We start from the raw sequence: 13,167 nt of genomic DNA on the forward strand, positions 1-13,167 counted from the left end.
CCCAAAACAGGTGGACTGATTCCCGGCCGCAAGTGTTAACCCTGACCATAGGTAGAATATAGCGTTTTCCGTACCGGAGGATGCCCGTGGCATCTCTCCCCCATGGGGATTGCCAGCTATCTGAGGTGCTTGGTGACGAGGAAGATCAAGTTGTGATTAATGCAGTGGGAGCCGCTTGCCTGTTCAACGAGGCCCAACATGCCCTAAATCGGGTAACTTCGAGAGTCATTCCATTATCTCTTTTAAACTTGGAGGCATAGGTAATTCTAACATTTTCTTCCTTGCTTGTAGGCTTTAGTGTCGCATCACAAGGCTTTCTTTCGAATCCAGGAGGAGCGTGAGGATGAGGTTCAGGACCTCACTCACAAAAATAACACATACAAGTTTCTCAGTGAGAAACTTCTGGCAGATTTAGTGACACTCGGGATGAGCATGCTAAGATGGCCGAATAGATATTGCGTGTGCTTCATGATAGTGAAGACGAATTGGAGATAACGACTAACAAACCAACTCTACAGGTTCAGTAGAGGATCGAACAGATCAGTGATCTTCAAAAACAAATAGATGCAATTCGAGCCGAGGCTGAAGAGTTCAAGAAGAATATGGATATCTTAGCGTCAAAAAAGGAGGCTGTCCAAGCAAAATTGGAGTCGGCTAAGTCCCATCTCCAAGTTGCAAGAGAGAGAACCTCAGTGCAAGCAAAGAAAATCGAGGAGCTTCAGTCCCAGTTAGCTAACTTGGCTAATGAGCTCGAGGCAGCCGAATCTGAGGTGGTCGCGGCCAACACATAAGCCAATGCTACTATGACCCACTATAAGGTTGATGTTGGGGCCATCCAGGCGCAAGCCAAAAGCATGGTGGATCATGTAAATTGGCAAGTTCGAAGGGAATCCCTCGAGAAAGTCCATGCTCAGGGCTTCAATATACAAGCTGCACTCGAGACACCAAAGTAGAGGAAGCTAGGGCTCGAAAGTTGGCCTTTCCCGAGGAAGACTCAGATAGTTTAAGTGAGTCCGAAGGTGGGAAAGATCTCGAGGATGGAGATGCTGCCTCTGATGATGACCAGGTTACTTAGGCCTTTAGGTTTTTTGTTTTTCTTTTGCATTCTTTTCAGGCCATTTCGGCCGTTGTAGATTTTGTATCAGGCCGATTTGGCCTTTGTTAAAAACTATTGTATATAAATATAAGGTTTTCTTTCCCTTTGAGCTCTCAATTTTTTTCCTTTTCTTTATCATTTGTATTCACAAAGGTTGGAATGCCTTAGCATGAAACAATAATGTTGTGTTCGAGGATTCGAACAAACCTTGCCTTTATTGCCTTTTTGGGTTAAGGCGTTATCGGGGTTCGATGTTACCAATGTTTTCTTTCGAAAATATCTTATGTTTGAGATTCTACTGAGGGTAGCCTTTAGAACCAGTTGTGAAAGAATTTTATTTTTTATTTTTCGAAGGCCTATTTTTGTTACGGATTTCGGACTTATTCGAACCGTGTTATATTTTCCGTAGCCTTTTAGTTCGGATGTAGCCCAGTGAGCTTGCTTTCTCGAGTTATCCAGGCTTGCCTAAGATAACAGTCCTCGAGTGGGTATGGCCGTGGCCTTTAAAATTCGGGGATTGCCTAAAAGGTCTTATGCCCTCGACGCTCAATAGTTCGATCTGTTCGAGATTATTTTTCGGATGGCAGTCCCGAGTATGGGAGTGATCATCTGAACTCTAGTTATAATTGGACCTTGAGCTCGTTTCCATAATAGATCGAAAGTATGGAATTGTAAAGTAGAAATTATTTTTCTAAGGCATGAGATAATTGCATGGAAAAATGCTTCTCTTTATTCTTGTGAAAAATGATTACACATGCATACATGTTTTGTGCCAGGGCTCGAGCAACCTATGTGGGCACAGTTCGTTTGACCGTTAGGCCCTTATAATGAATCTCACCTATCGAGTCCCCGCTATTATGAAGTAATTTCCTCGCAAAAAATTGACATCCAAGGGAAATGCCCCTAGTATTCGAGGTTGAATGTAAAGGAATCTCGGATACTATTAGTGCTGTCTTTGACACCGATTCATGATCGGACTTTGACTCTAAGTTAGCACGATCCATTTTTGCCTCATAAAAAATGTTGCCGAAAAACCCAATTGGGATAAAAATGGTTCAAGGGGAAAAGAGTGCAACGCATGCTTTCAGACCTAAAGGCTTCGTGCCGCCCCTTGTCGATAAGCTACAAGTGTTCGTCAAAAAATAGAAAGAATTGAAATAGGGTCATACCTCAGCAGTAATATCGTTTAAGATGAGTTACGTTCCAATTGTTCGGTAGTTGTTCTCCGTCCATCATTTTCGAGCTTATAGGACCATTTCCCTGTGATCTCGAGAATTTGGTATGGCCCTTCCCAGTTCGGACCCAATTTCCATTCGTTTGGATTTTAGGTGTTTAAGGTGACCTTCTTCAGCACTAAGTCCCCAACATTAAAATAGTGAAGGTTGACCCTTCGATTGTAATACCTTTTGATCCGTTGCTTTTGGGCAGCCAATTGAACAAGGGTGGCTTCACGCTGTTCATCCAATAGCTCCAGGCTCGTATTCATGGCCTCGTCATTTCCTTCGTCGCATATCAGAATCTGATGCTCGACTCCCTAACTTCAATCGATATTAAACTTTGGTTCCGTAAACCAATGAGAACAGGGTAGCCCTAGTACTGGACTTCGAAGTTGTGCGATACGTCTAGAGAACTTTGGGCAAGATCTCTCTCCATTTTCCCTTGGCATCGGTCAATCTTTTCTTGAGGTTTTGGATTATGGTTTTGTTAGTTGATTTTGGTTGTCCATTCTACTAGGGTGATAAGGTGTTGATCAAATCCTTTTGATCTTATGGTCTTCGAGTTGTCCCCTTGCTACCAATAAACAGTTTTCTGTTATCACATGCAATTTCGGATGGTATTCCAAATTGACATATGATATTGTCCCAAATGAAGTCGATGACTTCCTTCTCCCTAATCTTCTGGTAGGCCTGTACTTCAATCCACTTAGAGAAAAAGTCAGTCATAAACAAAACAAATTGAGCCTTACCTGGTGCCGATGGAAGAGGGCTGACGATGTCCATCCCCCACTTCATAAATGGCCACAGCGATAAAACCGAATGCAGCAGCTCCCTGGGTTGATGAATCATCGGAGCATGTCTTTGATATTTATCACATTTTTGCACAAACTCCTTCGCATCATTTTCCATATCAACCTAGTAATACCCGGCTCTGATTACCTTTCTAACCAATGATTCGATGCCTGAGTGGTTCCCACTTGTGCCTTCATGGACTTCCCTTAAAATGTACTCGGTATCTCCCGGTCCCAGACATATTGCTAGCGGACCGTCGAACGTTCTCCTGAGTAAGGTTCCATCTTCGTACAAGCTAAATCGAGTTGCGTTTATGCGCAGGGCTCTCGATTCCTTTAAATCTGAGGGAAGTTTTTCGGTCTTCAAATATTCTATGTATTTATTTCTCCAATCCTAAGTCAATCTTGTGGAGTTTATTTTGGTGTGACCTTCTTCTACTACTGAACTCATAAGTTGTATGACTGTCCCCGAGTTGAGCTTGTTGTCCTCGGCCGATGATCCACAGCTCACGAGGGCATCAGCCTCACTGTATTGATCTCAAGGCACGCGCTGCAAAGTCCACTCTTTGAACCGATATAATGTTACCTATAGCTTGTCTAGGTATCTTTGCATTCACTCATCTCATACTTTGAACGTTCCATTAACTTGGTTCACTACAAGGAGAGATTCACACTTAGCTTCGATCACCTCCACCCCTAAGCCTTTGGCCAGTTCGAGTCCTGCAATCATGGCCTCATATTTGGCCTCGTTGTTAGTCAATTTTATATTTCTAATAGAATATCTAACTATATTGCCTGTGGGTGGCTTCAGCATGATGCCAAGTCCGGACCCTTTTACATTCGAGGCACCGTCCATAAAGTGGGTCCAGATTCCCGAAGATGTTCCCGAGTTAATAAATAACTCTCTTTCGACTTCGGGTATTGGGGCCGGTGTAAAGTCGGCCAAGAAATCTGCCAAAATTTGAGATTTGATGGTTGTTCGGTGTTGATATTCGATATCGTAACACTAATTTCTATGGCCTTTTTGGCCAGCCGTCCCGATAGTTCGGGTTTATGCATTATATTTCGTAAATGGTAGGTTGTCACAACACATATAGGATGGCACTGAAAATACGGTTTCAGTTTCCTAGAGGCACTTAGCAAGGCGAGTGCCAATTTTTGTAGGTGAGGGTATCTAGTTCAGCCTCACCTAAGGTCCTACTGACATAATAAATTGGAAATTGCGTACCTTGTTCTTCTCGAACTAGGACTCCACTTACTGCTATTTCTGATACCGCTAGGTACAAGTATAGTCGTTAATCCCCCTTGATGTGTGAAGTAATGGTGGGCTCGACAAGTATCGCTTAAGTTCCTCTAAAGCCCGTTGACATTCTGGGGTCCATGTGAAATTGTTTTTCTTTTTCACCAACGAGAAAAACCTATGACTTTTATCGGATGAACTCGAGATGAGTCGCTACAAGGCTGTAATGGGCCCGATTATCCTTTGTACAACCTTCACATTATCCACTACCGTGATATCCTTGATAGCTTTGATCTTATCAGGGTTGATCTCGATCCCTCGATTAGATACCATGAATCTGAGAAACTTGCCGGTCCCGACCCCGAATGCACATTTTTTTGGATTCAGCTGCATGTTGTACTTCTTCAATATAATAGAGGTTTCCTGCAAATGCTTTAAATGGTCCTCTGCTCGAAGGGACTTAACTAGCATATCGTCAATATAAACTTTCATGGTTTTTCCTATTTGTTCTTCGAACATTCAGTTTACTAGTCGTTGGTAATTAGCACCGATATTTTTTAATCTGAATGGCATTTAGTTATAGCAGTATGTGCCATATTTAGTAATGAAATAGGTTTTTTCTTGGTTGCCTGGGTTCATCCGTATTTGGTTGTACCCGGAATAGGCATCGAGAAAACTTAGAGTCTCGTGGTCGGCCGTGGTGTCGATCATGCGATCAATGTTAGGAAAAGGGAAATAATCTTTGGGGCATGCTTTATTTAGGTCTTTATAATCTACACACATTCTAAGTTTGTTCTATTACTTAGGAACCACGACTATGTTTTCTAACTATTCCAGGTATTTGACCTCCCAGATGGATCCTATTTTAAGGAGTTTAGTTACCTCGTCCTTGATGAAGGCATGTTTGATCTCGGACTGGGGTCTACTTTTTTGTTTTACCGGGCGGAACTTCGGGTCCAAGCTTAGTTTGTAAGTAGTGATCTCTGGTGGGATCCCTGTTATACTGATATGGGACCAAAAAAAATAATCCATATTAGCTATAAGAAATTGAATGAGTTTTTTCCTGAGCTCGGAGTTACCCCGTGCCCAGGTATACCTTCCGATCGAGCAGATGTTCGATCAGCACGACATGCTCCAGTTCTTCGATCGTGATTTGGTAGTGTCATAATCATCGGGGGCGATAAAAGATCGAGGAACCCCGAAATCATCATCTTCGTCAATCCCTTGCTTGTCCGATTGGGTTGAAGCTGGCTTCGATGATTACTATTTGGCTTCCTATTTTGCTTTCGAACCTGAGTCCTTTGTCGATGAGAGTGTTGATATCAGAATTACTTCATCGACGACAAATATCTCCTTCATAGTAGGTTGTTCCCTATAAACCATCTTTATCCCCTCTGGTTTGGGAATTTTAATACCTTCTGAAGGGTCGAAGGTACGACCCTCATGTTGTGGATCCATGGTCTCCCGAACGGGGCATTGTATCTCATGTCCACCTCGATTACATTGAACTTGGTTTCCTGGGTTGTACCAACAACGTTTACCGGAAATGTTATTTCTCCCTTATTAGTTTCGTAAGCCATGTTGAATTCATTCAACACTCGGGCCGTTGGTATGAACTGGTCTTGCAAGCCGAATTGTTCTACGACCCTCGATCGAAAGATGTTGGCTGAGCTACCTGGATCAATTAGCACACGTTTAACTCTAGTTTTATTCATAAGTACATAGATTACCAGTGCATCATTATGAGGTTGCATGATTCCTTATGCGTCCTCATCGTTGAAATATAGAGTCCCTTCTGGTAAGTAATCCTGAGTTCGTTTTTCTCTTGTGATTGACATTTGGTGCGTTTCATCATTTGACCTTGAGGAACATCGACCCCTCCGATGATCATATAGATGACGTGCTGGGGTTCGTCTGGTCTATTTTGTTTGTTGGAATCCCTGTTTCTAAAGTGATTCTTGGCTCGTTCACTCAGAAATTCTCGAAGATGGTCGTCGTTGAATAAAGGGGCTACTTCCTCCCTCAATTATCGACAATCCTCTGTCTTGTGGCCATGTGTGCCATGATATTTGCATATTTGGTTGGGATCCCTTTGTGCTGGACCGGTTTGTAAAGGTCGAGGCCACTTGGTATCTTTGATGCATCCAATGGCTGATACAATGGCAGTTGCATCCACATTAAAGTTGTACTCCGACAATCGTGGTGCTTCTTTGGGACTGATAGATCTATCGCAGCCGTTTTTACTCATGAGTCCCCGTGAACTTTGACCTCGATCATTTCTCCTCTCATTCCGTGCAAAATTTCTCCCAGATCTGCTGCCTCTACGCTCTCTATTATAAGGCTGATATCGATCTAAGTTCTCGGTCTATATCCCTCTTGATTCTATCGATGGGTTTAATAGGATTAACGGACCCCGAAGGAACCCCAAGTTGTCTTCCTCAACCCTGATCCTTGAGTGATACCGATTATGCACATCAGCCCAAGTAACGATCGGGTATTCTATCAAACTACTTTAATTGTTGTAAAGCCATAGAGCTTCGAATGTTGAGCCCTTGAGGGAAAGATTGAACAACCCAATCATCAGCGACCGGTGGGAAGTCCATCCGTTCCATTTAGAATGAAGACACAAATTTCGTGAGCATTTCTTTCTCCTTCTGCCTTACTTTGAAAAAGTCCGACTTTCTGGTTTTGACCTTGATGGCCCCGACATGTGCCTTTACAAAAGAATCTGCAAGCATAGCAAATGAGTCAATAGAATTAGGTGGTAAATTATGGTACCATATCGTAGCTCCCTTCGATAGAATCTCCCTGAATTTCTTCAGCAAGACGGATTCGATCTCGTCATCTTCCAATTCATTTCCTGTGATAGCACACATGTAAGAGGTGACGTGTTCATTTGGATAAGTCATTCCATTATACTTAGGAATCTCGGGTATGCGTAACTTCTTGGGAATTAGCTTCAGAGCCGCACTCGGGGGGAAAGGTGTTTGTACGAAATTTTTGGAATCTAGTCCTTTCAATATTGGGGTGCCCCCGGGATTTAGTCGACCCCGTAGCTGTAGGTTTCCACCTTCCTGTCATTTTCCTCGATCTTCTTTTACCCTGTCTCGATTCACTTTATCAGTTCTTCGAGCATCTTTATGATAGCAGGACTGGTCTCCGATTCCTTCTCATTCGATTTCCTCTAAACCGGTTCGACATTGTGTACGATTTCCTGGGATGGCTCGAGTTCCACATGCTCGATGTGTAATTCTAGTTTTGGAGATGGGCTATTGCTGCCTACTAAGCCTGCAATATTTCAAAGATCACCCGCAGGTTAATTCCGCCATCTTCATCGCCACGTGCGCTCTGAGTAGCTGATCGGGCATCCCCGCGGATGCTACTTTCGGGATTGACGGCCATATTTCCATTGATGGCTACATGTGAACTGACGTCGATTAGATCTATAATGGGAATTCCATCAAGGCCAATAGGGGGTACAACATTTCCTGGTGCATATTCTCATTTTTGCCGTGGTGGCCTAGATCATTGTTAATATGTTGAGGTGATGACTGAGAGTTTGACATTTTTTAATCCTGTAATCAAAGATACTTCAAAGAACAAGTGTAAAATAGTGTGTGTCACGAAAGTTTGCACCAGGTAATCACTATTATCCTTAGCCCCACGATGGGTGCCAAACTGTTTACCATAAAATCGGATAACAATTGAATTTACACGCGGTTTTAAGAACATGTGATATAACTTGGTACTAATTGAGAAGAATATATTAGAATTGAAATAGACAATTGTGCACTGTGAAATCGGAGGGACCAATTTCCTCGTCATTATGATGCCCCACGAACACACTTCCCAAGGTTCGAGACCGGGGTCAAGTCTCACCCTCAAGGGTTGTCGAGGCAGTCTATATCAATAACTATATTAGATGGGAGAAAGTTTGTCAGGCTAGACTGAGGCTAGTCTGAGCCCGCATCATGACATTAGTTGGCTGTCGTATCCCTCTTCTTTTCTTTGTAATCAATGCGTATTGTACTATGGTGGGATTCCCCTCATATATAAAGAGGATCCTTTCCACTTTGTAGGCCTCTATTGCTTCAGTTGCTCCACACGATATATACAAGAACTTTCTATTTGCTCTCTAACACATTCTCTCGATATTATTGCTTTCATTTATTATCTTCATATTTGTTCATCATTTGTTGTTTATCATTGTCCAGAAAGAGCCTCCGTTAATTTTATTATAACTGTTAGTCACATAGCAACTGCCTTCGATAGCTCATAGTTGAGCTCCGAGATCGACCTCGAGGCCCCGAATCTACGAGCTCAAGGCCCCGATAGTTGGCCTAACAGTTTGATTTTCGCCCTATCCTTAACTCTCATTTGTTCCTAAGTCGCACAACATCGCATCAACTACTTAACAAACTAGCATAAAAATAGATCACGTATTTTTAGAGTCCCATAAACAAATTTAACTGTTATTACCATTTTCACGGTAAACAGTTTGGCGCCCACCGTGGGGCTAAAAATAATAGTGATTATTTTCTTGCTGGTTTCGTCACGTAATACAAGTTATCTTTCACATCTGTTCTTGTCCAAGATCTTCAAATTTCAGGTTGAAATGCCTAACTCATCAGATAGAGGTGAAAACAACTACCTGGAGAACCGGGGAGAAAATGGCGTGGATGTTCCAGCCCGGGCACCAAAAGAGATCCCTCGGCATGTCGTTCATATGATTATTGGAGGGATCAACATTCCCAAAGTGCCCATGATCAAGCGGACAAAATATCCGCCGCAATAGAAGGGCCTATCTGAGATCGCATGGTCGAAGATACCCTTGCGTTCAGCGAAGAAGATCTCGAGACCTTGACAAAACTGCACAACGACGCGTTGACAATCTCATTTCTTTTAAACAACGTCTGAGTTAAACATGTGCTCGTGGATCCAGGCAGCTCGACCAACGTAATCAGGTCATAGGTAGTAGAACAACTTGGGTTACTCGACTAGATCATACTTGCCTCCCAGGTCCTCCACGGTTTCAACATGACCGGCGAAGTAACAAAGGGAGAAATCACCCTCCCATTTGACACGTCCAGCACGGTTCGGAACACAAAGTTTCAAGTCATCAACGACGACATAAGGTATAATGCATTGCTTGGCAGGTCGTGGATACACAGCATGAGGGTAGTACTATCAACCTTGCACGAGATGATTAAATTTTAGACAAAGGATGGCATAATGACTGTATATGGAAAACAACGTGCATTGAAAGAAATGTTCGTGGTTTACCAAGAGGAGTCGATACCCGTACTCCCGACCTCAGACATGTCTAGGAACACACAGACCCCCGAGGATGACGAAGAAGATTTCCTCGCTCCTCGAACTTTCGTTGCCCCCGAAGAGTCAGATGCAATGAAATCGACGATCGAAGATCTGGAGCAAGTTGTTTTGGTCGAATACCTCCCCGATCGTAAGGTATACCTAGGAACGAGATTAACCCCCAAACTCAGGAAAAAATTCATCCAATTTCTTATCGATAATATTGACTGCTTCGCATGGTCCCACTTAGACATGACAGTTATCCCGCCAAAAATAACCTCCCACCGACTGAGTGTCGACCCCATCTTTAAACCGGTGAAGCAAAAAAGAAGACCCTAGTCCGAGATAAAACACGCATTCAACAAGGATGAGGTAACGAAACTCCTTAAAATAGGGTCCATTAGAGAGTAAAGTACCCCGAGTGGCTGGCCAACGTTGTAGTGGTACCCAAAAAGGGAAATAAGCTAAGAATGTGCGTAGAATATAAAGACTTAAATAAGGCGTGTCCTAAGGATTCGTTCCTAGTGCCTAACATTGATTGTCCGATCGATGCTATGGCCGGCCACGAGACCCTCACCTTTCTCGATGCCTATTCAGGGTACAATCAAATTCAGATGAACCCCGAAGACAGGGAGAAGACCATTCATCACAAAGTATGGCACCTACTGTTACAATGTAATGCCTTTCAGACTGAAAAATGCAGGGGCTATATATCGGCATCTAGTTAATAAAATGTTTGAGAGTCAAATAGGAAGATCCATGGAAGTTTATATTGACGACATGCTAGTTAAGTCCCTGCGCACAGATGACTATTTAACTCATTTGTAGGAAATATTCGACATCCTCAGAAGTTACAATATGAAGCTCAACCCCGAGAAATATGCCTTCGGAGTGGGTCCGGGCAAATTCTTAGGCTTCATGGTATAAAACAGGGGGATCGAGATTAACCTCGATAAAATCAAGGCCATCGAAGAAATTATGGTGATAAACAATGTAAAGGCCGTGCAACGGCTAAAAGGCCGGATAACGGCTCTAGGTAGATTCATATCTAGGTCATCCGATAGGAGCCATCATTTCTTCTCCTTACTCAAAAGAAAGAACAACTTCGAATGGACTCTAGAATGCCAACACGCCTTAGAAGAGCTGAAGCGATATCTGACTAGCCCACCTCTGTTCCACACGCCAAAGGAGGATGAAACATTATATCTACACTTGGACGTATCCGAGATAGCGGTAAGCGGCGTGCTAGTTCGAGAAGAGCAAGATACTCAATTCCCTGTTTATTACGTAAGTTGGACCCTAAGGGATGCTGAAACTAGGTACCCACACCTCGAGAAATTGGCTCTTGCGTTAGTAAGTGCATCACGAAAATTGAAACCCTATTTTCAATGCCAGCATATTTGTGTTCTAATGACATACCCCCTCCGGAGCATATTGCACAAACCCGAACTATCGGGTAGATTGGCCAAATGGGCCATCGAACTCGGGGGGTATAATATCGAGTATCAACCTCGAACAACCATCAAGTCCTAGATTCTGGCAAACTTCGTGGCTGATTTCTCGCCCTCCTTCATGCCCGATGTAGAAAAGGAACTTTTACTGAACTCAGGCACGTCTTTTGGGGTATGGACCCTGTTCATTGACGGTGCCACAAACGTGAGAGGTTCTGGACTAGGTATAGTCCTAAAGCCACCTACGGGCGGCGTAATCAGGCAATCCATAAAAACTGCAAAATTGACTAACAATTAGGCCGAGTACGAGGCTATGATTGCAGGTTTAGAACTGGCCAAAAGCTTGGGAGCTGAGACCATCGAAGAAAAATGCGATTCACTCTCGGTAGTGAGCCAAGTGAATGGGAGATACAAGGTCCGAGAAGATAGGATACAGAGATATTTGGACAAACCCCAAGTCGCATTACGCCGCTTCAAAGAATGGACTTTAGTACATGTACCTCGAGAGCGGCGAGGTCGATGCCCTTGCAAACCTGGGATCATCTATTGAAGAAGATGACCGATTCCCTGGGGCTGTCGTTTACCTATCTAAATTAGTAATCGAGGAAGGTCATGAGGAGATTAATTCCACCAGCCTAACATGGGTCTGGAGAAATAAATATATTGATTATTTGAAAAATGGAAAATTGCCCGAGGATCCAAAGGAATCGAGGGCCCTGCGAACCAAAGTACCCCAATTCTCGCTCGATGAAAACAAGACTTTGTACAGAAGAACTTTTGATGGCCCCCTAGCTGTATGTTTGGGGCTAGGGAATACAGATTATGTACTCTGAGAAATTCACGAGGGCATCTGCCGAAATCATTCTGGTGCCGATGCCTTAGTCCGAAAGGTAGTCAGAGCAGGACTATTGGGACAACATGGAAAAGGACACCAAAGAATTCGTCCGTAAGTGCGACAAATGCCAGAGATTTGCCCGATGATTCACCAACTCAGTGGAAGCTACTTTCGGTCTTACTATTTTGTTTATGACTAACTATTTCTCCAAATGGGTGGAAGCGCAGGCCTTCGAAAAGATAAGAGAAAAAGAAGTCATCAACTTCATCTGGGACCACATCATGTGCCGATTCGGGATTCCTTCCAAGATAACATGTGATAACGGGAAGCAATTCATTGGGAGCAAGGTAACACAATTCCTTGAGGATCACAAAATCAAGAGAATCCTATCGACGCCCTACCACCCGTGTGCGAACGACCAGGCCGAGTCCACAAATAAAACCATCATCCAAAACTTAAAAAAGAAACTGGAAAGTGCCAAGGGAAAGTGGAGGGAAATATTGCCAGAGGTGCTGTGGGCATACCGAACAACTTCAAAATCGAGCACAGGTGAAACAACTTTCTCTATAGTATACGGCACCGAGGCTTTGATACTAGTAGAGCTCGGGGAGCCGAGTGCCAGATTCCAACACGCCATTGAGAGCTCGAACAACGAGGCCATGACAACGGCCCTCGAATTTCTAGATGAAAGACGAGATGCCTCGCTGGTCTGAATGGCCGCCCAAAAGCAAAGGATCGAAAGATATTATAACAGGAGAACAAACCTCCGACATTTCGGAGTCGGGGACTTGGTTCTAAGGAAAGTCACCCATAACACCCAAAACCTTAACGAAGGAAAGCTAGGCCAAAATTGGGAAGGACCGTACCACACCCTTAGAGTAGTCGGCAAAGGGTCTTATAAGCTCGGCACCATGGAGGGCGAACAACTTCCAAGCAACTGGAACATATCAATGCTAAAACGATATTATTACTAGGGAATCCGATGAAAAATTCAAGAACATCCTCTATCACCAGTTGCACTCTTTTTCTTCAACTGGATTTTGTCCCTAGAAGGGTTTTACCGGCAAGGTTTTTAACGAGGCAACGTCCATATGGCACCTAAAGGAGACCCAACAATTATTCGAGATTTCTTTTGCAATCCACTTCAAATACTACCCCCCGAAGGTCATCTACTCAGGAAAGCCAAGGCACCCAAAATGGGGACTCGATAGGGAAAGTAATGTA

This window comes from Nicotiana sylvestris, chromosome 2 (assembly GCF_000393655.2).
Source record: "Nicotiana sylvestris chromosome 2, ASM39365v2, whole genome shotgun sequence".
In the NCBI taxonomy this organism is placed as follows: Eukaryota; Viridiplantae; Streptophyta; class Magnoliopsida; order Solanales; family Solanaceae; genus Nicotiana; species Nicotiana sylvestris.